At 39.7% G+C, this 26674-nt stretch overlaps 1 long non-coding RNA gene across 1 annotated transcript in view; it reads right to left on the bottom strand.

Moving 5' to 3' along the window:
* The window catches only part of LOC122813912, a 223201-nt gene extending 220703 nt beyond the window's left edge, over window positions 1-2498 (bottom strand). The window contains exons 1-2 of the long non-coding RNA XR_006366741.1: window positions 2384-2498; window positions 2022-2167 (exon numbers count right to left, since the gene is read on the bottom strand). This is a non-coding gene — a long non-coding RNA (uncharacterized LOC122813912). The remainder of the gene's footprint in view (window positions 1-2021; window positions 2168-2383) is intronic.
* Window positions 2499-26674: the final 24176 nt, after the last annotated feature.

Raw genomic sequence — 26674 nt, 5'->3', positions numbered from 1 at the left:
ATACACACTCGTGTTGTATGGTTATACATAAGCACATGTGATAAACATCTTTAGTCCCAAAAATTACAAATGTGATTTTAGAATCTTGCCTTATGAATCTAATAAAACAGTTGGCAACATGGAGATTTCTCATTAAAACATTTTATCCAGCCAAAGTATCCCTTTAACCTATTCCACTTTTAGAATGATTTATAAAGGCACTTATAAAGGTGGAAAGCTGGAAGAATTTATTTGAATTATTTAATTTTTGAAATTGTATTTTATGCTTGTACTGTTTGACTTAGATTTGTAAATATTCAGAAAATACATGTGCTAATGTTACTTTAGAAACATTTTCATATGTATCTGGTAATCTATAAATGTGCTTAAAATGTACTGTCTTCCCTATCATATGGGCGCTCGTGCTGTAGGGACACAAAACAACCCTACTGAGTATCATGTTTTCTATTATGTGGTGATATGTAGATTTACAGATAATAGTAATATAGTAAGTTCTATGTGCTTAAAGCAGCATTTATGTGCCCAGACTGTGGTATTTATAATACATAATATATGTGCTGCATGGCAGGACTCATTCATTGCTGTTTTATGTCAATGTTAAGTCTCACAACAGTAAATGATTTTTAAGACCTTGAATCATAGCTGAGTGATTCAGTAATGAAACAATGATTTTATCAACATTTATGTGAAGAAAAGGTACAGTACAAGTAATAAGGTCTATAGCAAATCTGATGGGCTCACTGGGAATACGGAAACGTGAAGCTAATTTAACACCAACATTAACTAGGTAATGTCCAGATTTATACATTATAGAGCTGACACAACATGCTTTTGTCAGTATTTTCTGACTACAATTTAGCAGAACCATGAGAAAAATGAAAAGTTATGAATGAGACTTTGAGAAATGATCTATGACTAGCATCTCTGCAACATCTTTATCTGATTCTCTAACAGAACAATTTAAGAATATTAACAGAATGGAGAAGAGGATGCTTTGGGTTTAGATTTATATTTTACATCTTTATTACATTAAAATGAATTTTTTTTGACAATAGTGGAGGTGGTAACTGAGAAAATACTGAGAATTAATGTATTCTGTCGTATTGCACGTGACAGTATTTTGTTTTTGTATTCAAAGCTCTGAAACTGTAGCCATTCAGGTATCAATAGAAGTCTGTCAGATATTCTAGAACACTTTAATTAGCTTACTTGGAATCATCTTTACACACAAGGTACATGACCATCGTATTATAACTCTTTTTAGTGCCAGCTTCCATAACAACATGAGGTACACTTGCTGTGGTCTGCACATGCACGTACAATATATATATATATATATATATATATATATATATATATATATATATATATACACACTGTGAAATTATATTGTAGTTCCCACTATTTGACAAGAAAGGATGGGGGAGGGGGTAGATGCTCAAATGTATTCCACTGATGTCTGCAAATGTTCATGATCAGGAGTAAACTAGACCGAATCCCATATATTGTGTTAGAAAACATTAAATTTCACCCTGTAGTATATTTTTTTGTGCACAGCTGTGATTGTAACTACAATGCACTCCATCTTTTGTTGTTAATAGCACTTAAATCAGCAAAGCTTCCTTTTAATATAAATGACTGATGCTTGTGGTCTGAGCTGAATTCAGTTTGTTTCTGGTACACCAACCGGCTACGTTTAAGTTAAGGAAACAAAGAAGCTAAACTTCCCCACATGAGGATTATGTATACTGGGACTGACCAACTTTCATCCCCACCATGTACTTCTATGACGCTACAGTCTTGCCACGTTTGATACTAAGCATGTTGCTATCATTCTAGTTCCATCCAGTGTACGTGATTTCAGCTCTGTTAAATACTGCAGTTAGTAACAGGCTAACAAATGCAACTGAACATGTTCCAGTAACATTATTAAAGTTGTCTGCAGTTTTCTTTTAAGCAGATTGCTCTTTAACTGTGAGGTTTCCTGCCTTGTAAAAAGAAAAAAGAAGTTTGGTACTTACCACGTAAAAAGGGCTGTGGATATGTTGTAAATGAGTCGAATATGCTATTGGACGCCATGACGTTTTCCTTTATATGATAATAATTTAGTCCTGCTGGATGTTGCCACTTTTTGAGGAAGAAGAAGAGGAAAGCACTGACTGTGACTCTGAAACGAAAGCAGAGATGTCCCAAAGGAAACTAAGTGCCTGTTTGTAACTAAGAATTTGGATTTGCACTGCCACAGGAATGCTCAGACACACTCGCACACCATAAGCATATGTCCTCAATACTATCTGATGTAAAACAGAGATTTTTAATGTGTACAGACAATGTAAAAGACTGCATTTTGAACTAAAAGCAACAAAGAAGGGGATAAAATTACCAAGAAGTGATGAGAAGCAGTCTTTTGGCAACAAGAAGAAACCTAGCTGTTGATATTCAGGTGCTCTTCTGAAAAGTACAGATTGCACCACGCTTGTGGTTCTGTGGTCTGGCCTGATGTGAGTTGCTATAGCGTGAATTGGGCTCTAAGACTGAAGATGCTTCATTCAGTTGTTTGCTGACTGGAGGTCTGAAACTCACATGACGTGTGATGTCAGCTCAATGTGCTTGTGTGGTTTGTTTCAGAAAAATTTCCTTCTCTTTTGGTCCAGTACAGGAATGGTTCATTTACTGGGACTTCTGTTAAAATGAAATGCAGAAGCAGAACCCATCAGTACCACAAGAATCATATGTTGCAGTATGAATGCTATCCACAGCTGTAAAACTGCATTTACTGCACACAGCTCAAAATGAAAACTGACTGTTAATTTGTTGAAATGCTAACTATCGGGGGGTGGAGGAGATAGCTCTGATTTTCTATCTGCAGCAGCAGCAGTAGTTTTATCCTTTAGGCCATCTCTCCTCCTCTTCCTTTTACCACTTGATGGTATCAAACATTTTAGTTTGCCATCTTTGCTAGCAGAAACCCATTTATATGGCAGCTGACACACATATATGTTTTGCTATATGCCTAGGGTAGACAGGATGAAGAGGTTTTTTTAACCTACTGTTTCAGCAGATTTTTCCATAATTAAAAATTACAGCTATGTTATTTCAGGAAAATTAAATGATAGTCTTCCAATCAGACCTCTCTTACTATAAGGTTTTAATGCAACCATACATACCAAAGCAGACACCTTGCAAATAAATAGGAAACTCTAGATATTAATTTGACAAAAGCATTTGCTGGAAATGTGGAAAATAATATTTCAGTTTTTATTTTGTAACTTTTTCAGAGTTAGAATCATACTTAAACTCCATGTAAATGGGTCATTGCTCAAAATAATTACAAATCCCAAAGAAGAAGAATTCTTACTTTGTTAAACTGGGATGTGATTTACTGTGTGTTTAAATTACTGTCTATATGAATGAACTGATCACTGTAGACCTTTTATTCATAAAAATGGTGGCTGATGCAGACAACAGTATATCACAAACATGATGTCAGGATGGATTTATCCTTTTGTTCTTGTTAGTATTTTTCACGCACAAGTTTCACCCTGTGATCACAACTTCATTCCCTTCTCTCCAAACATGCTTTCTGCTCTGCTCATTTGGAAAAATCACTTTCCACTTTCAGCTTTCAATCATTGTTGACAGCTCTCCACCATCTTTTATGAGGTCATTAGGAGTCATGCAGACTTTCACTGATCTGTGTGGAAAGAAATGCTTTCTCACCTACCTCTCTATGAATTAAAGTTCTGTTCCTTTAAGGTTCAGAGCTGTTTTTACTACTAGAAACCTCCTGTTCAAATTAATTCTTTTAATGCATTTGGAAATGCCACACGTCTTTTCCTTGTTGCACTTTCCAAATAACATAAGTTCATAGATTAATACTAGGTTAGCTGCTCTTGTGGGCCATTTTAAGCCTAGCCAATCACCCCATGTGAGAATCAAACCCTGCACCTTGTGCGTGTAAGGTAGACACCTTAACCATTATGCCTTCTATTCCAATTTTTCTATTAATGCATTTTATTACTGCTCCACATCTGCATCTGTCGGCTTTTAATTTATTGCCGCAGACATTACTTTTATTTAAATATGCCTGCTGAGCTCCCATGCAATACATGTATAAATTACTCTGTGTGAAGTACAAACACAGTACTGTCTCCAAGTTTTTACTGATGTTGCACCAAACTTTGACCCTTCAAAGTCTGAATGGTCTGACCACCATTGCCGTATGCTGTGCACAGCCATCTATGGAAATGGTTAATTGCTCTTTCTTTTTTGAGGAACGGAGGCACTTCTGCCATAAAATATACGGCAAAAGACATCTTGGCTTCAATTTGAATAACCTTGTTACTCTTGAACAAGTATTGAGATGTCAACAAAGCAAAACTGAAACCATCTGATGTAATATTAAGGCAATTTATGCAAAGGTCATTTGGTCACAAGATTGTTGTTTATCATTGCAGCTGGAATTGTCCAAAGCACCACTACCCATTCAACTGCGAAACACTAGGAATTGGAGGGGGGGTCACCTTGTTCTTTTCTATGTAGTACATCAATGTACCCCTAATTGATACAATGTTACTTCATCATTTTCAAATGATGCTCCTATTTATTTTTTAAGATTTGCCCAACTACTGTCTGATTCCTTCCTATACAAATTTCCAGTCAACGTTATGTGGGTTTCATGTCAAGATATTCAATGGCATTATATTGGCTGAAGTAGAATATGAGTCCTTGACTGACACTTGTCCAGTTCTGTATCATGTAATATAGGTTGTTGTATGAAAGATATCAAACAAAAAGATGCTACATAAATCATTTCTTGAACATGTCTAGTCTACTTTCCATCTTAAAGACCACATCCTTAACTCTGTTGTTCTTCTTCTTTCGGCTTTTCCCGGTTAGGTGTCGCCACAGCAGAACTCCAGTCTGCTTATGATTGGCAGTAGATTTTTACTGTGCCGAGGTGCCATCCCAATGTCCAACCTTCAATGAAGGCATGCCCATTCACACATGTCTTTCGAACACCACTCAACCGCAGGGAGGACATGCAGGCTCCACACAGAAGGCGCTCCAACTGAGAATTGAATGGGAGAACCTCTTGCTGTGAGGCGACAACGCTACCACTGCACCACCTAATTCCTTTATTATGTTCTCTGCAAGCCTGCATATTAAAGATGTTAGATAGAATGTTTTACAAGCCCACTAATCAGTCATCACAACATTGTAAAAGTTCACCAAATGGGTCATTCTCCAGTTTGCACACTTGAATACATGCACGCATGAATTGCATAACTGAACACATGATGCCCCTGGTCTAAAAGCTACCTTGCTAGTTCAAGGAGCAATGCTCATCAGGGTATGTTCCACTTTAGCCTGGTGACTAGTGTACCTGAATGAAGAACTCGTCTTTTCTTACTTCCTTTTCTGTGGTCCAATTTTTCCTCTGTGTAATTTCGTTATACTGAGACAAAGGCTAGAACAGGTGTGCATGTAATGATAAGGCATTCTGGACTGGATTTATTTAAGATACTTTCAGTGTATTTTAAGACACAGATGAGTGAATTTATCATATCAGAAATATGGAGGTCTCCTCATATTTCATACTGCCCTCTGGGATTACAAGATAGATTGATTTATTATACTAGTTTAAGTGAGTTATATTATGTTTTGCATAAATCACCAGATTTTATGATTGGAATTTTTATTTGGTTTATTTGTACTTTCATCCTATTCCATCTTAACTATCCAGATCTTGTTTTTCCTTCATAAAACAAGTATGTCTTACATGCACACGCTACACTATAAAATTAAGACACATATACTATCATCCGTTTTTAGTTGTTCTTGTATTCCTGAGCTTTGCTTGATAAAGACATTCCCATCACTTGAGAGATCACTCAACTGAATCAGCATCTCATTTTATGTCTCAGTTTAATAAAACACTATCTAACCCCCTCTACAGCTGTACGTTTATAACTGGAATACTAGATGGCAAGTACTAATTTTTCAAACTGTGACCCTCAAAAGGGCAGTAAAGCTTTTTATAATAAGACCAGTGTCCATACAGTTTTCAGTAAGAACACTAGGACACTTTAATTAATACGGATAACAATAAAACAGACTTGTCCATTAGATATTTAGTTTTACTTTATGGTTTTATAAGTGTTCTTCCTTACATTTCTAGACAACTGTTGCAGACTAAACTCAACCCATAAATATACTGCAGAACAAGCTAATATTATATAATAATAACTTGTGGGAGGTTGGCATAATGGCTACAGTGTTTAACTTACAGACACAAGGTGCAGGATTTGATTCTCACATGGGGTAATTGACTAGGCTTAAAATGGCCCACAAGGGCAGTTAGGCTAGTAATAACCTATGAATCTGCTCATAAAATATTCTGTCTCTTGATACATTATGATAGGTTGCAGTAGGAACATATGCCTACCAGCCTTTAACTGAATGTTTTTTTTTCTGCCTTGTCTATATATTCTTTCTATAATTGCTGACTATTGTAAACCTACATGTCAATAAACAAACTCATACAATGTCTACATTTATGTATTCATTTGTCATTTTTGTAAACCTACTGAAAATATACCCTTTTAAGAGGCAAACCAGAATTGCTCAAAAACACATAGATGGCAAGTGGAAATTGAAGGACTCAAATCCACCAGTACGAGGTGATGCTTGTTATCAGGTCACAGGCTTAACCTCCAAGCCAAGATAAACTGACAGGAACCTTTGCCCTTACCTTTGACACCTTCTTTGCATTTTTCACACTTACTCTGATATGTTATATTATCGTTAGGTCCTTTTTCCCATCATGATGCATAAACTGTCTGTCATTGAAATAACAGGGCATCTGCAACTGTTTGCACATTTTGTAAGGGACTGTAGATTTTTAATGTTACCGCCTTCTCACCTAGTTTGCTTACCTAGTTGGTACTTTATGTGATTGCAATTTTAATTCATTTTAACACAGAATACATATTCCCAAACCCTGCAGGTGTTGTGAGTTTGGTATTGTAAACAAGATTGCATTCACTAAGTCATCTTGTTCTCATCACTCGTACTATGCTCTAAATACTGAGCTATACAATTTGTGTAATCCCCACAAGGGTCCACCCTCTTAGCAACTTGATCGGGGGAATCCCAATACCTGGATGGAAGAGAAAAGCCTCCCCACCCTGAGCAATACACATATTTTTTTCTTTCCAAATTCAGGTGCCAGAATCAGTTCTTATGACCTCTTCTTTTCTTGCTTATCTCTCACGTCCACTTCTCATCTCAGACTGACCCTGATACCTCCTTCTGACCCACCACAACCTGACTGACAAATACATCACCCTGCTGAACTTGGAATGGAAGTTACTTTTTTATAGAAACTGCTGGAAAATAACTTGATTTTATCACTATTTAATTAAGAAATGCAGTTAAGAAACACCATTACTCAGGCATTAACATTGATCTGAAGGCATTCATATAGCTCTTTCAACTCTTGAGACTAGTTTAGTAGATGAAAATGTTAATTTTCCACTTTAGTGGTTCAATAACATTTCCTTTCAGTTCACCCCATCTGTGTTTTTTATTTGTTCAATGATATACCCACCTGAGGCTTACTGCAGTGAGTTAGGGCAGATGCTTTATATTTGTAGATTTTAAGTTGGGAGATAAAAAGTATATTTTAGGAATAGTGGAGAGATTGCATTCATGGTTGTAGCAATGCTATTTGCATGTAGAGTTATGATCCCTTATAGCAAAAGTAGGGAAGTGGTCACTTAAGATGTCTGGGATGGAACCAGTGACAATAATTTTGTTTGGTATGTTGATGAGAATCCAGTCAATATTGGATTTCCTATAGCTAGCTTTATTGTATTTGTTAGGTGTGAATAAGTTGAGTAAGGCTATATAAACTATGATATTATTATGGCTTGCAGTCAATATTCGCATCCCTAATATAATTGTTTGGGACGATGGATGAGGCCCAAGAAAAAACAAATCTTCAGAAGTGTTACCTGGGGGCACATAAAGTCCTGTCATGCATAGACTTCTGTGTTTATTGCGTTTAATTGAGGATATAAGAATTTCTGCATTACTGAATGGGGGGGGGGGGGTTAAGACAGAAAAGATTAAGAAAGATTTTGTAGATGATGGCCACCTCTCCTGAGTTTGTGTTGCTTCTTTCTAGCTGTACTATATCGGATCATGCGATAGGATCTCTTCATCTTTTGTTTCTTATTTCAGTGTTTCAGTGTCAATAAGAACTTCAGAGAAATGATGGACTAACCAGGTGGGAACTTCAGGCAGTTTGCTTCAGATCCTTTTAACATTTGCATTAAAGGGGTGTAGGTCAGATGGCTTTCTTGGTGAGAGTAATCCTACTGTTGTTGTGTAACTCATGGGTTAAGGCAGTGCTTTGGCTACATTGTGGGTCTGGGTTTGAATACATATTGCACACAGATTTAGGTAGCAAGTGAAGTGAAGTCAGAGGCAATATGTATTTAATTGCATATCTGGTCTTTCTTCTAGTGTATTGAGGACAATATAGAGACTTATGTGATTGTTGCTGAAGAGGTAAATGTTTTCTGGTGTGAAGTAGTTTGGAAGCCAATATGAAATGGCAATTGGTGCTGTTTGGGGTTTGTGCCTGTGAGTCATGCGATTGAAGATAATTATTATAAAGAGGGTGATGTAGAATGGCAGACGAGCCATGAATGACAGGAGTAGAAATATAAATTGTTTTGTGAGTTGCATTGTAGTAGGATGGATAGTTAATTGTAGTAGTGGCAGAGTGAGCATCAGGTGATTAGGTGTAGGGAAAACTGACTGATTGCAATTTGAGACATAGGATAAGAAGTGGAGGCTCATGGGTGTGAATACTTGAGAAAAAGTGATGTGATTGGTTAAAAATCTGAGAAAGGGTGTTTATGGAGTACTGACACAGGCAAATGCTGAGTTTTTATATGCTGGCATCAGTTGCTCTATATGGATGGCCGAAGATGCATCGGTTTAAATCTAGATTAAGAGGGTTGTGTGAGAATTGGAGGTAGGGTAGGGGAATGAAGTGAGCTTGAGCAGAGTGAGGACAAAAATAGAGTGGGTTCACCCACACAGGAAACTAAAAGTGGTAAGAGTATAATCTGTTGAGCCATTAAACAAGTATGCTTAACTGGCAACTTAATCAGCTTGAGTCTGTGTAAGAAATAAAAAGAAAAAATCTTTAGTTAGCAGTTAGATTTCAGTGGAAAAAATAAGATGCATGGACTAAGTGCACAGACATACAGGCTTGGCCAATAATACTTGGATATATGGTGTCTGGTCACCTGTTTCAGCTATGAAATTGCCTGCAGTATTATATTAGATTTATAAACAACTGTTTGAATGTCCTAAATATATATTGTTATAATAATGGTTAAGAGGCAATGCTGCTTTGATTGCAGTTTCAAGATGTATATCTGGCAGTCTGTGGTTACTCTGTGATGGTTTAGGTGGAATTCTTGCTTTGAACGAGGGTATAGCAGCCAGGTATATTATACTACAGCAGGCACTGAAAAAGAACAATAGAGACAGATTTGGGGAAAAAAACAGATGGAAGGGTACTATTGAATTTGGAAATTGTAGGCCAGGGTAATAATAATACAGCTAGGAAAGAGAGAAAGACTAGAACCTTAGAAAGATTGAAATCTGAGAAAATCTAGTATACGTAGCAAAAGGCAGCAGGCTTTCCACATCCCCCGGTCACTCTCTGAAAACATATACCACTCCAGTAAGATAGCACAGGCATTGGTTAGAATGTTGCAGCATCTATCAGGGAGATATCTTAATTATGTTACTGCTTAAGACTACACAACCTGCCAATATATCTTTACACAGAAATTATGCCTGGAAATTAGTAGCATCATTTGCAAACAATCCTAAGTTTAAAAGGTGAGCAGGTATACAAGACATACCTATAGGCCGTCACATATACTGATGTAACATTTATAAGTAATAAATAGCAATGAATGAAAACCCATACTCTAGAAACATTAGAATCCAGCTGCATTCAGCATTAGTTTTCTAACATAGTTGGAAGTCATACCAGTTAGAAATGTTTTCTTCTTTTTTTTTTTTCTTTCAGCTGCTCCTGTTAGGGGTTGCCACAGCAGATCCTCTGTTTCAATTTCTTCCTGCCCTCTGCATCTTGCTCTGTCACACCAACCACCTGCATGTCCTCTCCCACCACATCCATAAACCTTATCATAGGCCTTCCTCTTTTCCTCTGACCTGGCAGCTCTGTCTTTAGCATCCTTCTCTCAGTATACCCAGCATCCCTCCTCAGCACATGTCTAAACCAATACAATCTCACCTCTCTGTCTCTGTCTCCAAATTGCCCAACCTGAGCTGATCTTCTAGTATACTCATGTGTAATATTGTCCATTCTTGCCACACACAATGCAAATCTTAACATCTTTAACTCTGCCACGTCCAGCTTTGACTCCTGCCTTTTTGTCAGTGCCACCTTCTCCAACCCATATAATATAGCTGCTCTTACTACCATCTTGCAGACCTTCCCTTTCACTCTTACTGGTACTCATCTGTCACAAATCACTCCTGACACTCTTTTCCACCCACTCCACTCTGCCTGCACTCTCTTCTTCACCTCTCTTCCACACTCAGCATCACTCTGAACTGTTGATCCCAAGTATTTAAATTCATCCACCTTCACAAGCTCTACTCCCTGCATCCTCACCATTCCTCTATCCTCCCTCTCATTCACACACATATATTCTGTCTTAGTCCTGCTGACCTTCAGTCCTCTCCTCTATAGATCATATCTTCACCTCTCCAGGGTCTTCTCAACCTGTTCCATGCTCTCACTACAAATCATAATGTCATTTCACAAACATCATATTCCACAGAGACTCCTGTCTAATCTCGTCTGTCAACCTGTCCATCAGCATTGCAAATAAGAAGGGGCTCAGAGCTGATCCTTGATGAAATCCCACTTCCAACTTGAATGCATCTGTCACTGTTACCGCAGACCTCACCACTGTCACACTGCCCTCGTACATATCCTGTACCACTCTTACATACTTCTCTGCCACTCCCGACTTCTTCATACAATACCACAACTCCTCCCTAGGCACCCTGCCATATGCTTTCTCTAAGTCCACAAAACACAATGCAACTTCTTCTGACCTTCTCTGTACTTCTCCATCAACACTCTCAGAGCAAACATCGCATCTGTAGTGCTCTTTCCTGGCATGACACCATACTGCTGATCAGTAATCATCACCTCCCTTCTTAACCTTGCTTCCACTATTCTTTCCCATAACTTCAAGCTGTGACTGATCAGTTTTATCCCTCTGTAGTTACTACAGCTCTGCATATCACCATTATTCTTAAAAATTGGTACTGATACACTTCTTCTCCACTCCTCAGGCAACCTCTCATTTTCCAAGATTTTGTTAAACTATCTGGTTCAAAACCCCACTGCTATCTCTCCTAAACACATCTGTGCTTCCACAGTTATGTCATCTGGACCAACAGCCTTTCCATTCTTCATTCTCTTCATAGCTGTCTTTACTTCCTCTTTGCTAATTCATTACATTTCCTGATTCACTATTCCCACATCATTTAACCTTCTCTCTCTCTCATTCTCTTCCTTCATCAGTCCCTCAAAGCACTCTCTTTCCATCTGCTCAACACACCTTCCTCACTTGTAAGTAAGTTTCCCTCATTATCCCTTACCACCCTTATGTGCTGCACATCTTTCCCAGCTCGGTCCTTCCATCTAGCCAGTCGGTACAGGTCTGCCTCCTTAGTGTCCAACCTTTCATACAACTCAGCATACACCTTATCCTTAGCCTTCACCACCTCTCCCTTCACCATGTGCCTCATCTCCTTATACTCCTGTCTACTTTCTTTATTTCTCTGTCAGTCCCACTAATTCTTCACCAACCTCTTCCTCTGCATACTGTCCTGTACTTCTTCATTCCACCACCAGGTCTCCTTGTCATTCTTCCACTGTCCAGATGTCACACCAAGCACATTTCTAGCTGTCTCCCTTACCACCTCTGCTGTGGCTGCCTAGCTATCTGGTAACACTTCACTGTCACCCAGTGCCTGTCTTAAATCTTCCCTGAACTCCACCTTACAGTTATCCTTTTTCAAATTTGACCATTTGATCCTTGGCACTGCCCTCACTCTCCACCTCTTCTTCTTGATCACCAATGTCATCCTACAGACCACTATCCTATGTTGCTTAACTACGCTTTCTCCTGTTACCACTTTGCAGTCTCCAATCTCCTTCAGACTGGCCCCCCTGCATAGGATATAATCCACTTGTGTGCATATTCCTCCACTCTTGCATGTCACCCTGTGCTCCTCCCTTTTCTTAAAATATGTATTCACAACAGCCATGTCCATCCTTTTTGCAAAGTCCACTACCATCTGACCGTCTGCATTCCTCTGAAGGAAACCATATCTAATGCAAGAATGCAAAGTCAATGACTAAAAATCCTCTGCCTATCAGAAGTCATCTTCTGACTAAACAGCAATGGACAATTTGGACCTTTCAGATTCTAGTGAATCATGGAATTTTAAGCAGATGCCAACGGAAGCAAAATATTGCTTTCCAGAAGGACACGGTTACAGTAAGTAAAATGTAGAAGAATTTTGCCAATTTTCAGCCTGTAGAGGTTAATTGTAATTACTCAAAATAAGAACCAAATTGCAAACTGATTAACACCATATCTTTACACACACAAAATATATTAATTGGTTTATATGCAAAAATCTTATAGTGAAACTTTACTGTGAAATCTCCAGTTAGCCCATGGCTGCTAGAGCAGGACGCCAAACACACCCCAACTGAGGGGAATGCTTTTGTTTTCAGAAATGGTGCCTATGCACTACATATGATATCAGTTAAGGCAGTGGGAGTGATTACAATTGGAAAAATAGGAAGTGGAAAAGCAAGCTTTCCCTTCCCTCACCTGTGCAGGTGATGAAAGTACTAAGAGAACACTCTAGTGAACAAATAAGTTGACAAGCAAACTAATCAGCTTAAGTCTATGTAAGAAATTCAAAGAAAAAAAACGTTTATTAGCAGTTAGATTTCAATGTGGAAAAAAATGTGCATCCATTAAGACCTCAAAGTGGTTGACCAGTAAAGCTGGTATATAAGGGTATCAGGTCACCTACTCCAATAGCAAGCTTGCCTGCAGCTATTGTAGAACATTGATAAGTTAATGTTTGAAAGTTCCATGCAAGCACTGTTGTAGTAATGGCCGTGAGGTACTGCTGTTTTGGTCACAACTTCAGAATGAAAGTAGATGGCAGTCTGTGCTCACTCAGTGATGTTTTAGGTGGAATTTGTGCAACAGCCGGCACCATTGTGTTGGCTGTAATTGCTTCTTAAACATACCTTATCAGTTCTACTCCTGATATAGCCACTTATACCTTGGAATATATATCCCTGGTGCAACATCCCAATATATATGTATATGCTGTTCCCTTGGCAAACTTCATAAACCCTGTCTCAATGTTCCACTTCCTGTTCTTTCTCTTTCCAGGCAGAGGTGAAGTTTTTTCTGATGAGATGGTTCCACATAAACAAGACAGCATCAACTTCTTTTTTTTCCAACTTCTTTTAATATACATTTATATAAAGACTATAAGAAAATAACAACCTCCTTCATTTTAGAATAAACTCCTTTTAGCACTTATTTATTTTATTAATTTATTAGCATTTGTTTACTGGGAAGGTCCAACTGGAAAGAAAAGCACCAGGTTACATGATATTCCAAGGTGCCATGTAATACAATACAATACAAGGCAAAACAACAATTGTTAACTATCACATACATATATAAAAATTAGTATATAAAAATGAAGCAAAACAAATGAAACAAACACAATAGATAGAAATGGCAAATCATTATATTCCTCAAATTTACATTTCAGTTTTACTGTAACAATGGTAAGCTACTGATTCTTTGGATAATAGCCCAGAATATTAAGATTATGCAAGAAGACGAGAAGGGTACTACAGACAGAGGACAGGTGGGCAGAGGTGTAGCAGCATTTAGCCAGGGGAAGACCGGTACGATCATATTTTGAGGTGGGTCATCAGGTTGCTTTCAAGTATATTGGATTTATGATTTGCCTTAAGCCATTTGGGAGAGCATTCCAATATTTATATTTCAGAATTAGTTATGAAATATAGAGGATTTTCCTTACTGCAGTTACTGCATGATGATCAAAGGAAAGGCTATGAACCCAGGAGCCAAGACCTCTAATCACTGTCTTGCTTGATAACAAGGTGTTGTCAGTCCCGTATACTGCATTATATTGCTGTTTTCTGAAGGGGGATGATAACTACTTTTCTTGGTGTTTAGTTTAAGTCCTTTTTCTGTGCACCAGGTACTGACTTGCGTTATCTTATTTTAAAGAGAATGTGTATCTTCAAAAAGCACTCGTCAGCAAATTTAGTGAGCTAGAGATCACTGTTATCAATAGTGAAGTAAACATATATACATACATACATACATACAAATAAATAAATACCAAGTAGGACTGGACCTAACACAGATCCTTGCTGGACCTGCCACCTTTTCTGTGCGTGAGGAGTCATCTACTTGGCAAGCATGCTTTCTGTCTTTGAACATGTCGGCTATCTATCTTACCATATGGGGTCAATATTTAAGGCCACTAGCTTATTTACAGTTCCATGATAAGGATTTGTGCCAAATGCTTTGGCCAGATCAAGATACATGGCATGGACAATGTGACCACTGTCTATTACATCAATTACCTTCTCAAGGAAGCTGCTATAACATTAGCAGGCATGACTTTCCTTTTGCAAAGTTTAATTGTTTTTAGTCAAGTCTATTCAGATTTTTAATGTGATTTATGAGGTCAGTGAGGATATGTGATATGGCTTTACACATAAGACTTGTAAGGCTGAAGAATATGTAGTTTCCAAAGTCACTGGTGTGTCCACAATTGTGGATGGGCATCATTACAACAGTGTGCCAGGATTCAGGGACATAGCCTTTAAGTAGGGTTAGGGTTAAAAAGTTTAAGGAGAGGATCAGCAATAGTGAGCATTGTATTCAACATTAGGTGTGATAAGTGCTGAGTAGAGTGGTATGATAACTTCCTTGGATCTGGATGCCATAGCCTTACCTATAAACTGAGAAATATATAATGATCTTCTTACTGTCATAGCTACATGCTGGTCAAAGGCCAGATTGCTGTCTACATATTTTCCCAGATCCCTTACTCCTGGGTCAACTCTTAGGGGTGTTTTATCAATAGAGTAATTACAGTTTCCCAAAGGACATTATAATGCATTTTTTGGCATTGAGTTTTAGGCCATAGCTTTTTTCACCAGTCATTTGTCTATGCTAAACCTCTTGCAAGATGTTGGTGTCTGGGGAGAGTGTATAATAGTTCTCAATTTACAGTTATCTGTGAACTTGGTGAGACTGAGGGCCTTGAACATTAGCCTATACTTCTGAGAAGTAGATGCCAAACTGGAGCAGGCCCAGCACATAACCCTGCAGTATTCAACTGGTGATCAGTCTGTTGGTGGAGCTGGTTGCACCAATCCTGACTTCTTGGATCCTGTCTGTGTGCCAGTTGGCAATCCAGCAAGTTATGTATGGATTAATCACTCACTTTGTAATGTTAAAAATGGAAGGAATATTGTTGGATTTTGAAATAAATTAAATTCTAGTTGTCCCCCTGGACTTAATGACAAAGATAATTTTAAGGTATACCTCAAAAGAAGAAGGTTAAAACATTAAATATGTTTATTACAAAGTGGGGGAGTTAAATATACTATTTTGTTGGAATGGTATATATATTTAATTATATGTGTTTTATAAAAATAGTTGTATATGCCATTTTTTCAGATGTTGCTTTTAAAGTTGTAAAAAATGTGCAATGAATTCAAATGTGTTAATTACTTAATTCATTATTAAGTTGTGACTTTCTTAAATACTAGTAGGGTAAATTAATTTGTTATTCAGTCTGAGGAAGGCTTTTACAAGATGAAAGCGCTTACTGAATAAGCAATTGTGTTTTCTGGTGAATAAAGGCTGTTCAGTGAAGGTACTTTGAGTGATTCTTGATTACACGCTGTTTGCTGTTCTCCATTTTTGTGTTATGTAAGGATTAATGCCTAACTCACAGAGCTTATCAACAATATCTGAGTGGGGTATTGTATTGAATGCCTTGTCTAGGCCAAGATATGCAGTATAACTGTTTTACTTTTGTCCATTGCCTTGAGCCAGCAGCCCTGAGTCAAAAAGCTACTGGCCAGCTGGTGTCCAGTTGCTGAAGCTTGGGTTACCTGGGATAGCTTTGCTGAGTGAAAGTTGGACATAAAGCCAATCAACCTGCGAAGCATGAACTAAGAATTGCCACACTAAATGCAGGTTTGCTGACAGGATGAGACTTGGAAGACTCTCCAGCCGACACAAGCATCCTCCAAAAGGGCCTCATAGAAACAGACAACTGGTGCCAGAGCCATGGCCTCAAGCTAAATGCCAAAAAGTGTATAGTCATCCCCTTTGGCAAAAACAAAGTGCCCACAAATTACCACATAGGTGGTAATCCATTAAGTACAGAAGAAGTAATTAGGGACCCAAGTTGATAGCAATCTCTCATTTGACAACCACGTGGCCAAAGTGGTTAGAAAAACATTTTATATAGCCCACCTAATCATGAAGGGATTCACATCTAGATCAGGGGAGGTCATCGTGCCTCTTTACTCATCCCTCATCAGGCCCATAATTGAGTACAATGCCCCTTTTGGGATGTACCTTACCAGACACCTGCAGCAACTGGAAAGACCCCAAAAGTACCTCACCAAGAGGATCAAAGGGCTCAAACAGATGCCATATGCTGCCCGGTTAAAGAAACTCCAGCTCTACTCAGTGGCATACCGCCTGTTCAGAGGCGATCTGTGCCTGACGTATAAAGCCATGTCCAACCCGGAATTAATGGACATGCTGTACCTCAGAAAATCCAAATCCCATCGAGCTACGCTCGAGAGACTTGAACCTCAGCACTGAAATAAATAGGACATGCTGGAGGGACAGATTCATAACCCAGAGGCTCCCTTCACTGTGGAATAAAACCCCAGTCCAGGTTAGGCAGAGTCCCTCATTGACTCTCTTCAAGAGGAATCTTGATGAGTGGATGGGAGATCGTAGGTTTACCCCGGGTATCACTTCTGTGTCACTGTTAGACAGAGGCACAGTATACTAACCTCGAAAAAGGGCATAGCAAAATAAATTTAAAATGGGTGGCGAAAGCCAAACTCATTCTGGCTAGGCTTATAAATGCCCTAGGGCAGATAGCCTAGTATGAACCTATGAACCTATGAACCTATAAGTGGATGACACGATGGTAAGGAGGAGGCTGGACATCCGGTGTATCCAGGGAACAAGGTGGAAGGGCAGTGCAGCAAAGCCACTTGGCTTGGGATGCAGATTCTACTACTCAGGAGGGGGACAGGCTAGAAATAATGTGGAGATTGTGGTGAGGGTGAGGCTTCAGAAGTTAGTGAGGGATGTCGTCAGAATTAATGGCATGCTCATGGCAATCAGACTCTAGTGTAATGATAGGGAGGAATTCATAATCTCAGCCTATGGCCCACAGAAAGGTGATGATATTGAGAAGAATACATTCCGACAGCTGTTGCAAGACCTACTAGATAAAGCAGGACAACAGGAACTGGTATTGATAATGGGCAACCTGAATGCGCATATTGTGACAGAACTGGATTTGAGGACTGCCTGGGTCCACATGGGTGGAACAAGAGAAATAAAGGAGAGACCATTCTAGACTTGTGTCTGGCAAATGGTTTGATAGTGACCAACACATGTTGCAGAAAGACAGGCAGTCACAAGATGACATACAAAACTGTCCAACATGCAATGCAGGTAGCCTTCTCCCTAGTTAGGAAAGGGCATTGGGCTAGAATCAATGATTGCAAAGTCATCCCTAGTGAAACAGTCAGGCCACAGCATAAACCACTGGTTGCCAGAATCAACTACAAGCAACAGTCAGAGAAGAGTCTAAGATCAACAAAGACTAGGCTTAAGATCTGGAAGTTGACTGGAGAAAAAGCTCAACTGTTTGAAGAATTACTTAGGGCTCTAGCACCTCAATAAGAATAGGAAATGGGTGGATTTGAAGAAGAATGGCAGAGTCTAAAAACAGTATGTGTAGTGCAGGAAAAATGGAAGATAGAAAAGAAAGACCAGGCTAGGAAGGAATATTTGTTAGCTAACACAGGCTAACAGAGGAGTTGCCACAGCAAAGAACAAGTCATCAGAGGCACGCTACCATCTTCTGGAAATTGACTAAGTGGATGGCACAAAGAAACTCTATGAAGTTGAAAGACAAAGACAGAAAGATAAAGAAGATAGTCAGAAACCCTCTATAAAGGATGATAGCAACAACTTGCTCACAAGTCTACAGGACATTAAATGCAGACAGAAGGAGTACTTCCAGCAGCTTCTGAATGAAGAAAACCCACATAGGCTGTACTGCCCCAGACACAGCCTGCAATGAGAGAAGAAGAGGAGCCCGACGTAGAAGAAGTAAGAACAGCACTAAGGAAGATGAAGTCAGGGAAAGCAGCAGGCCCAGATGAGATCAGAGCAGAGATGATGAAGATACTGAGGTAGGGGAGACATGTCTCCTGAGAGTACTCAGCATTACGGAGAGAGAGAATTAACCCAGATGATTGGACAATAAATATACTAGCGCCAGTGTTCAAGAACAGAGGGTCATCCACAACTGAGGGTAGTATAAAGGATTCAAATTCCTATCACACTGCATGAAAGTTCTGGAGAGGGTGCATGATAAACAAATATGCAGAGCAGTAGAAAGTAAGATGGGAATGAGAATTTTAGATTCGTAGCAGGATGCAACACAACCAGCCTGATGATTACAGTGAGACAGATAGCTGAGAAGAAGCTAGAGATGAAGAAAGAATCCAAATGGAGATTCCTAGACTTGGAGAAAGCATATGACAAAATCCCAAGAAAGCTGATTTTGGCAGCCCTTTTGGTGGTTCAAAGTCCAAGAAACATTGGTAGAATTAGTGTAAGCTATGTAAAAAGGACCTAATCACTCAAGTATGAACAGTGTTTGGTCTTACAGAGGGGTTCTCAGTGGTAGTGGGTGTGCATTTTGGTTCAGCTCTGAACCCACCACTGTTTATACTTGTGCTGGATGACAGCAAGCAGGTTAAAGGGGACAGGTCAACAAGTTTGCAGTATGTGGGTAATGGGGTATTAAAGGCAAACTCTGAGCAAGAACTTGAGCAAAGGGTAGGGGATGGAATACAAAACTGAAGACACGTGGAATAAAACTCAGACCAGATAAGACAGTTGTAATGGCAGAAAATGGGAGAAATCAGAAGAAGCAGAAAATTGAGACAGAAAGAAAAACAGTGGAACAGGCTAACAGTTGCAAGTATCTGTGAGGGGTGGTTGAGGAGAAGGGAAGCCTGAATGAGGAGGTCAAAGCTAGAATCAGAGGGGTTGCAGCCAACTGTCACCGAGTGTCAGGGGTAGTGTATGATAGAAGAATGCCAAAGAAGCTGTAAAGTAAGGTGCACAAACCAGTGATGTAGCCAGTACTACTGCATGGTACAGAAACCTGGGCAGTAAAGGCAGAGCAGTTGAAGGAGCTAGAGGTGATGTAGATGAAGTGTCTGAGACGGGTGGTAGGATGCAAACTATGGGGCAAACATAGAAATAAGGACATAAGAGCAGAAGTCAAAGTAGTTCCAATTGCAGAAACAAGTCAAAAAGAGAGGATTTTAGTGGTTGAAGCTCACTTGTAGGAAAACAGAAGATAATCTGATGAAGACGATTTGTGACAAACAGGAAAAAGGCAAGAGGAAACGAGGGCATACAACAAAGAGAAGGACGGATTGTGTGACTGAACACCTGTAGTGGTAAGGTATGAGTGGCAAAGAAGTCTGGAGAGTGCCATTGAATTGGGAGAGATGTCAACAAGTGACACAACACCCCGACCCCACGTACAAAAATGGGAAAAACGGGGTTGTTGATGATGATAATTGCTTTGGTGACCTTCTCAAAGTACAGCAGGTTAAGTAAGGCAAGAACTTTCATTAACAAAGTCAAACTGGGATGGGTCCAATGTCTGTAGATTGTCAGTGTCCTTGTTTATCATTTCCATGAGAATTCATTCCATGGCTTTGAATATTAAGCTTTTTAGACTGATGGGTTTGTAGTTCCCTAGGTCAGTAGGTCATCCACCCTTGTGGAGGGAAATTACTTTTGTGGTCCTCCATTCACTTGAAATATAGACTATTCCAAGGTTGCATTTGAAGATTGCCTCAAATGGTCCTGATAGGTCATGTTTTGGACTGTTCATTTGGCAATGAGGGATGTTGTTGGGACCCATGGAGGTGGTTTTCTTGGCTTTAGTGAGTGCTACCAGTACCTGGTCCCTGCTAATAGCCAGGGTAGTATGTTGGAGGGGATTTTAGCTGGTGGAGCTGGGAAAGAGTGGGGGGGGGGGGGTCTGACCTGAATTTATCAACTAGTAGATTTGCTATGTCACCCTGATCAGTGAAAGTGATACCATTCACCACCAGTTCAGCAAACTATTTTCTGTCACCTTTAAGGTTCTGACATAGCTGAGGAAGCCTTGTGATTGTCATATCTGCAAGGCTATCCTGACCTCATAGCTGGCATTGTTAGACTTAATTAGACCTCGTAGCTTCTTCTTTGGTTGTATTAGAGAGCACTTGTCTTTATTGGAGCTGATCTTCCTTATTTTGGCCATGAGTTTTCTCTTTTATTATATACCCTGTTTAGGTGAGGATTCCACCAGTGAAGTTTGTTTTTAGTGTTTGTTTTGTGTTTACTTCTGGTAGGTACAGTAGACTCTATGTAGCCATTCACAAGTTTGTATAGGAACTCTCTGTGTGACTAGTTCTGCATAAGTACCTGTCTCAGGGTTAGGGGAACCTTGGAATTTTGACAAACTGTCTCTTAATAAGATGTAGCTTGCCTTAGAACAGTTGCTACTGGTTTATCTGGGTTTTCCAAGGCGATTTTGACTTCAAAGAAGACAGCTTTGTGATCTGTCCTCAAAAGGGAGGATGTGACACATGGGGTGGTGTAGTGTGTGTGTGTGTGTGTGTGTGTGTGTGTGTGTGTGTGTGTGTGTGTGTGTGTGTGTGTGTGCGTGTGTGTGCGTGTGTGTGCGTGTGTGTGCGTGTGTGTGCGTGTGTGTGTGTGTGTGTGTGTGTGTGTGCGTGTGTGTGTGTGTGTGTGTGTGTGTGTGTGTGCAGCGCTTTCACATGTTGGTGAGCATCAGATTCAGTATGTTTGATCCTCTGGTTGGAGCATGCACTGTCTGTTCCAGGGTGTTTGTGTTAATAAAGTCCAGGAGGGTTGTGCATGTGAGTTTAAGGCCGAGTAAGTTTCCCAGTCTATAGAGGAGTAGCTAAAGTCACCTATGAATAGGGTGTTTGGAAGGATGGTGAGCATCTGCAGTATGTTTATGTAAGAGTCGTGACACTCTAAGGGCATAGATGGTGACCTGCACCTTACCATGATATGATGAGCAGCCTTATTTATGGTGACATGCAAGTGGATGAATTCCATGGTATCATCCTGTTTAATCAACCTAGAGGCATGCTTGTTGCTAACATAGATCAAAACACTTCCACGTTTGGCCCCAGTATGTGTTGTTTCTGGTCTAAATGTGCAGAAGGCTATGCAGCCTTGCACTGCTGGAGTACTTTCTATGGCTCTAAACCAAGTTTCAGTCATGGCACAGATGTCTACATTCTCCAGAGTGAGGAGGGTTTGATGTGCGAGGAGTTTTTTTGTTTAGACTCCTAGCACTTGAACAGAAATAGCTTAAGGTTGCTTGGAAACTTTTTCTCTATGTTGGTAGTTTTGTCTTTTTGGCATTGCCTTAAAAAGGCTCTGAGGGGGTGGATGAAATTTTATCCAATATCAGAAAGCCTGGAGGGGGGTGACATGCAGCCCATTTTTGGCACAGTAACATGGTCTGTTGACTATGATCTCTCATAGTGGGAGATATTAGATGCCCCTGGAATTACACCAGGAACTAAGCCAATAATTAAAATAAATAATTTTATGCCCATACTGGGGTATCATCTTTGATGAAGGTAGAATGCTGCTCAATGCAAGGCTCTTACCTATTTGTGACACATATTCCAAGCGATCCCTTATGTCTTTTTTCATACAGTCCAGTGAGGTATGCCTCAGTTTCTTTAGACCCATATGGATTATGATAGAATCATATTGGTACCTCTGGTGCAGTGACTTGAATGTGTAGATGACATTGCGGATCCTGATGCCAGCTAGACAGCTGGCCATAATCTTCTCCTTGTCTAACCTGGTGAGTGGGGCATCTGTGTGTCACACAATGGAGTCCCCAGTGACAAGAGTATTAGGTACAGTATATGCTTGCCTTGTGGGTTGTGCTGTTGAGGGGCAATTAGGTATAGGTTTATTTAGGTTCATGGAATATGGTCATAGATTAGTACTAGGCTAACTGCCCTTGTGAGCCATTTTTAGCCTAGCCAATTATCCCTTGTGAGACTGAAACCATGTACCTTGTGTTTGTAAGGCAAACACCTTAACCATTAGGTCACCCTCCCAACCCCCTTTTGAGATGATTTGGGTTGCTTTTAGTGTGTATTTTAGTGATTGCTAAGGAGCAGTGTTGCTGTTAGGTGACTTTCAAGGTGTTTAAAATTTGGGAATGCTTCTTTTAAGCCCATCAGCATCAGAAAATCTGTGTGTGTGGTGAGTGGTGTGTGTGAGGGATGTAGTCTGGGTATTCCTGTGACAACCTCATTTGTATGCAAGATTTTTACCTCTAAGAAAGCTGTGTATTTACATCTCTTCCATACTGTGTTACTTTCTTTAATGAATAACTGGTTGTCTGAGAACATGAGACAATATCAACATTGCCTTAGGATGCTCAGATCTTCCAATCTGGCCACAGCGATATTTGGAAATTGCATATCCATGTTGTCCGGTCCTGTAATAGGGCAGGCTGTTTAGGATTAAGGTTTAAGTTTTACAGGGGTCTCCTAGGATAGTTTCCTGGATTAAGTGCAAGATGTTATATAATGATAGGATGTGGTATTGCTATTCCATGCAAACGATGGTTGCTCTAAGCTTAATTCTATACGATGACTCACAGTATAACAGGTTTCAGACATAACTTTATAGGGAAATTTGACTGTCTAGGGGGTTGCTAATATACAGGGCAGCTCTGCATAAACTTGCATAATTTATAGCAGAGAAAAAAAATTGAAAACTGACTCCTATGACCTCTAGCCAATAAACAATCACACTCTGAGCTCCCTGGAGTAATTCCCAATTCAGGGAAACCAGGTAACACCTTCTGCAACAAAATGAATAATCCTGGAATTTCTTTATGTAAAAGCACAGCAAAAATATGTCTTGAGTGTAGATTAAACAACAAACTACCAAACAACTAAATCCTTGGCTAATTCACCTTTCTGCAGAGCATTTGGAGACAACCAGAACTAGAAAAGCCAGCAAACAGAGAAATGGCTATTTTTGCCACAGACATAAAAAATGTTTTAAAATGCTCAAAAAGAGCAGTGATCATTGTATAAAGCAAGTACAAGTGCCATAAAGCAAGAAAATATGAAAATATTCTTAGCACAGCTTGGACAGCTTTGGATGCAGTTGAGACACTTGAAAAAGAACTGTGGAGTTCTCTGTAAGCGAACCCATAGTCTTGCAAACTTGATTGATTTATAGCAGAGGAAAAAAGCTCAAAAACTGACTCCTACACCCTTTAGCTAATAAAATACATTACTGTAGCTGGCTGTATATTGTGGTTTAACTGTGGAGTTGTATGAATAAATGTAGAGATTTTATTGTATAATTGTATGATGTTTGCCTTTTTAAGGACTTTAAAGAGGATAGTGCTGGCTACCAGGAAAGTAGAAGTTCTGATGGTAAAAGTAACCAGTTCATGGTCTGACATAAGTAATGGGGGGGTCTGTATTAGAACATTGAGGTTTCAAACCTTTGAATGTTCCATCGAACCCTATGGATCGAAAGCTTTAAATATTGAAGCAACAGAAACCCAAATTCTTTCCTAGGGAAAGTTACGGGTCGGGTTCAGGTAAGTGTGCAATTCTGTGGATGTGAGGGTTAGGGCAGGTTAGGTGAGTTAGGGTTAGGGTGTGGGTTAGGTATGTGTGTGATTGTGTGGATGTGAGAGTTAGGGTAGGTTAGGTGAGTTAGGGTTAGGGAGCAGGTGAGGTGAGTGTGCGATACTGACGGACCTTAGGGTTAGGGTTTGGGTTAAGGTAAGTGGATAGTTAGTGGTGTGTGTATAGTTTAGTGAAGGGTTAGTTGTAAGATTTTAGGTGTATGCGTGTGGATTGCTGTTTGTTTGGTGTGCTTGTGTTGTGTGTATGTGTTTTGGAACAGCAATTTTTTTTCCCCTAGGAAAAAAATTGCTGTTCTGACAGTTCGAGATTGTAAGCTTTCACTTACATAGGGTCGATTAATCACCGTTCACTTCTTTAAGCGGTCGGTGATCTAATATAGACCCATAATGGGGGGCCAACAAGGTGAAAGGGAACAACCTGGAGCCAGGTTCATGAGAACCAGGTTCAGAATATTTCTACCCCTGGTAGGTATGAGGGAAACTTGTTCTAGGGAGTTTTTGCTTATCCAATCCAGTTATCATTGGGCATACCCTATATCTGAAGTGTAGGTACTGCAATCTATGGAGATGATGTAGTTGACAGCACAAAGGATTAATGAGACATTACATATAGAGATATCTTCTAAGAATGCCAGAAATGATTTATTATCATCTGAGGGCAGTCAATAAGTTGGAAGTTTGACTTCCCCAAGGTTAACTAGGATTTCTATGAGTTCACAGGGGGTGTGGGGAGGTCTCTTGATACCAGTTTTAAAGGGATAATGTCACTGATGAACCCCCAAATACTATCACAGTTTCCAATTGATTTAAAGACACGGTAGGCATAAAACCTAGGCATGGCAGGGTGCTCTATTTAGATATAAACCACATCTTTGTAGCAAACCATACATGAACACACTCCAGATACAGAAGTGTTTCTTTACGAAGCAAATTATTAAGAATCTTTGACACTGAGAAGAGCCACCTTGATGTTAAACTATTTGGGATTTGATGTTTTTTTAAGTTGGGATGTTCATTATATGAACTATGTCTAGAAAATGCACAGTGGGGGCAGCAACGGCTTTGGCAAGTATGTTGAAACCCTTAAATGAGAGATGTAAATCCTCATTTGCAAAGCAAGTTCAATTGTCAATCATCTTATGCCAGAGTAATGCAGACTAGATAGGCCTGAAATGGTACAAGCTTTCTAGTCAGTTTGTTGAACACAATTATCTTTCTTTAATCTAGGGATGAGTTTTGGTGAAGGAAGGTTTCAAATCATAAGCAGAGTGTTACCCTTGAATGGAACTTAGATGGTAAGTTCCAGAATGTGGTTCTGCATGCCCTTTACAGGTTTGTGTGCCAGATCATCTACTCCCACATGGAATACTATCATGTCATAGTTGTACTTACTGATGGACAGGGTCTTGAGGGCCTTTGATATATCTAAAATCCTGGCCCCGGACAGGCAGCTGATTGTAACCCTTTCCATGGAGTCTGTGTGTCTCACAACAGAGCTGAACATTTCCAGAAGCTGGTTTATGCATGCTAGAGAGAAGAGTGATATGTTGGTGGCATGTTGATGAAGAGGGCACATGTAGTAGGTGTATTAATGACCTTTCACTGATACCTAGTCTTAAGAGTTCTAGGAGCTTTTGGTAGAGATTTATCAATAGCATTGGTGTACAACAGGTCTATCTTTTAAGAATGAGGATATTGCATTTGTATAGGGGGGATGACATTGTGATGCCCGCTGCACACTGCTGACTGGTAGAGACATGACTCCATGTTGTCTTTGCACCTAGCACAGACATAATCTCCTGGGTTTAGCAGGAGTTAATTTTCAGTGAGAATAATGCAGCTCTTACACTGCCTTAGGATAACAAGTGCTAGAAGCCTGGCGATAGTAGTGTGTGTGTGTGTGTGTGTGTGTGTGTGTGTGTGTGTGTGTGTGTGTGTGTGTGTGTGTGTGGGACTTAATTTCCTGCCTCTCCATATTTTTCAATACTTTTGCGCAATAGAACCTCAACTGAGAGTAGGGAGGGACAGAAGCAGTGTAGAGGGAGGCAGTACGTTGGGATTAATGATCTGTTTAGAACACCAGCCCACAGACTAGAGCCACTGAAAGCAGGTTAGTGCAGATAAGCACAATTTTATTTGGCCAGGACCACCATTAGCGTCGAATGCCTAAGAGATGAAAGAAAATGCTATTGCAGCAATAGCTAAGGGAACAATAATACTCGCACATACTACCCTCTTTGCAGCTACAGCTCAGGTGGCGGTATGCACAGTGAGCTCGTTGCAATAAATAGCAAGCGATAAAAGTTAGGGATCCAATGAAAAATAGAGATAAATTCAAGCAAATAATATCCAGAAATATCAGCAATTAATCTGTTCTCACTAGAATAATCACTGCTCTGTTCTAGAAGGGCCATCTCCAGGCCAG

Source organism: Protopterus annectens, chromosome 1.part1 (genome assembly GCF_019279795.1).
Source record: "Protopterus annectens isolate FY-2018-M chromosome 1.part1, PAN1.0, whole genome shotgun sequence".
Classification (NCBI taxonomy): domain Eukaryota; kingdom Metazoa; phylum Chordata; order Ceratodontiformes; family Protopteridae; genus Protopterus; species Protopterus annectens.
This window is presented reverse-complemented; position numbering and strand designations above follow the sequence as displayed.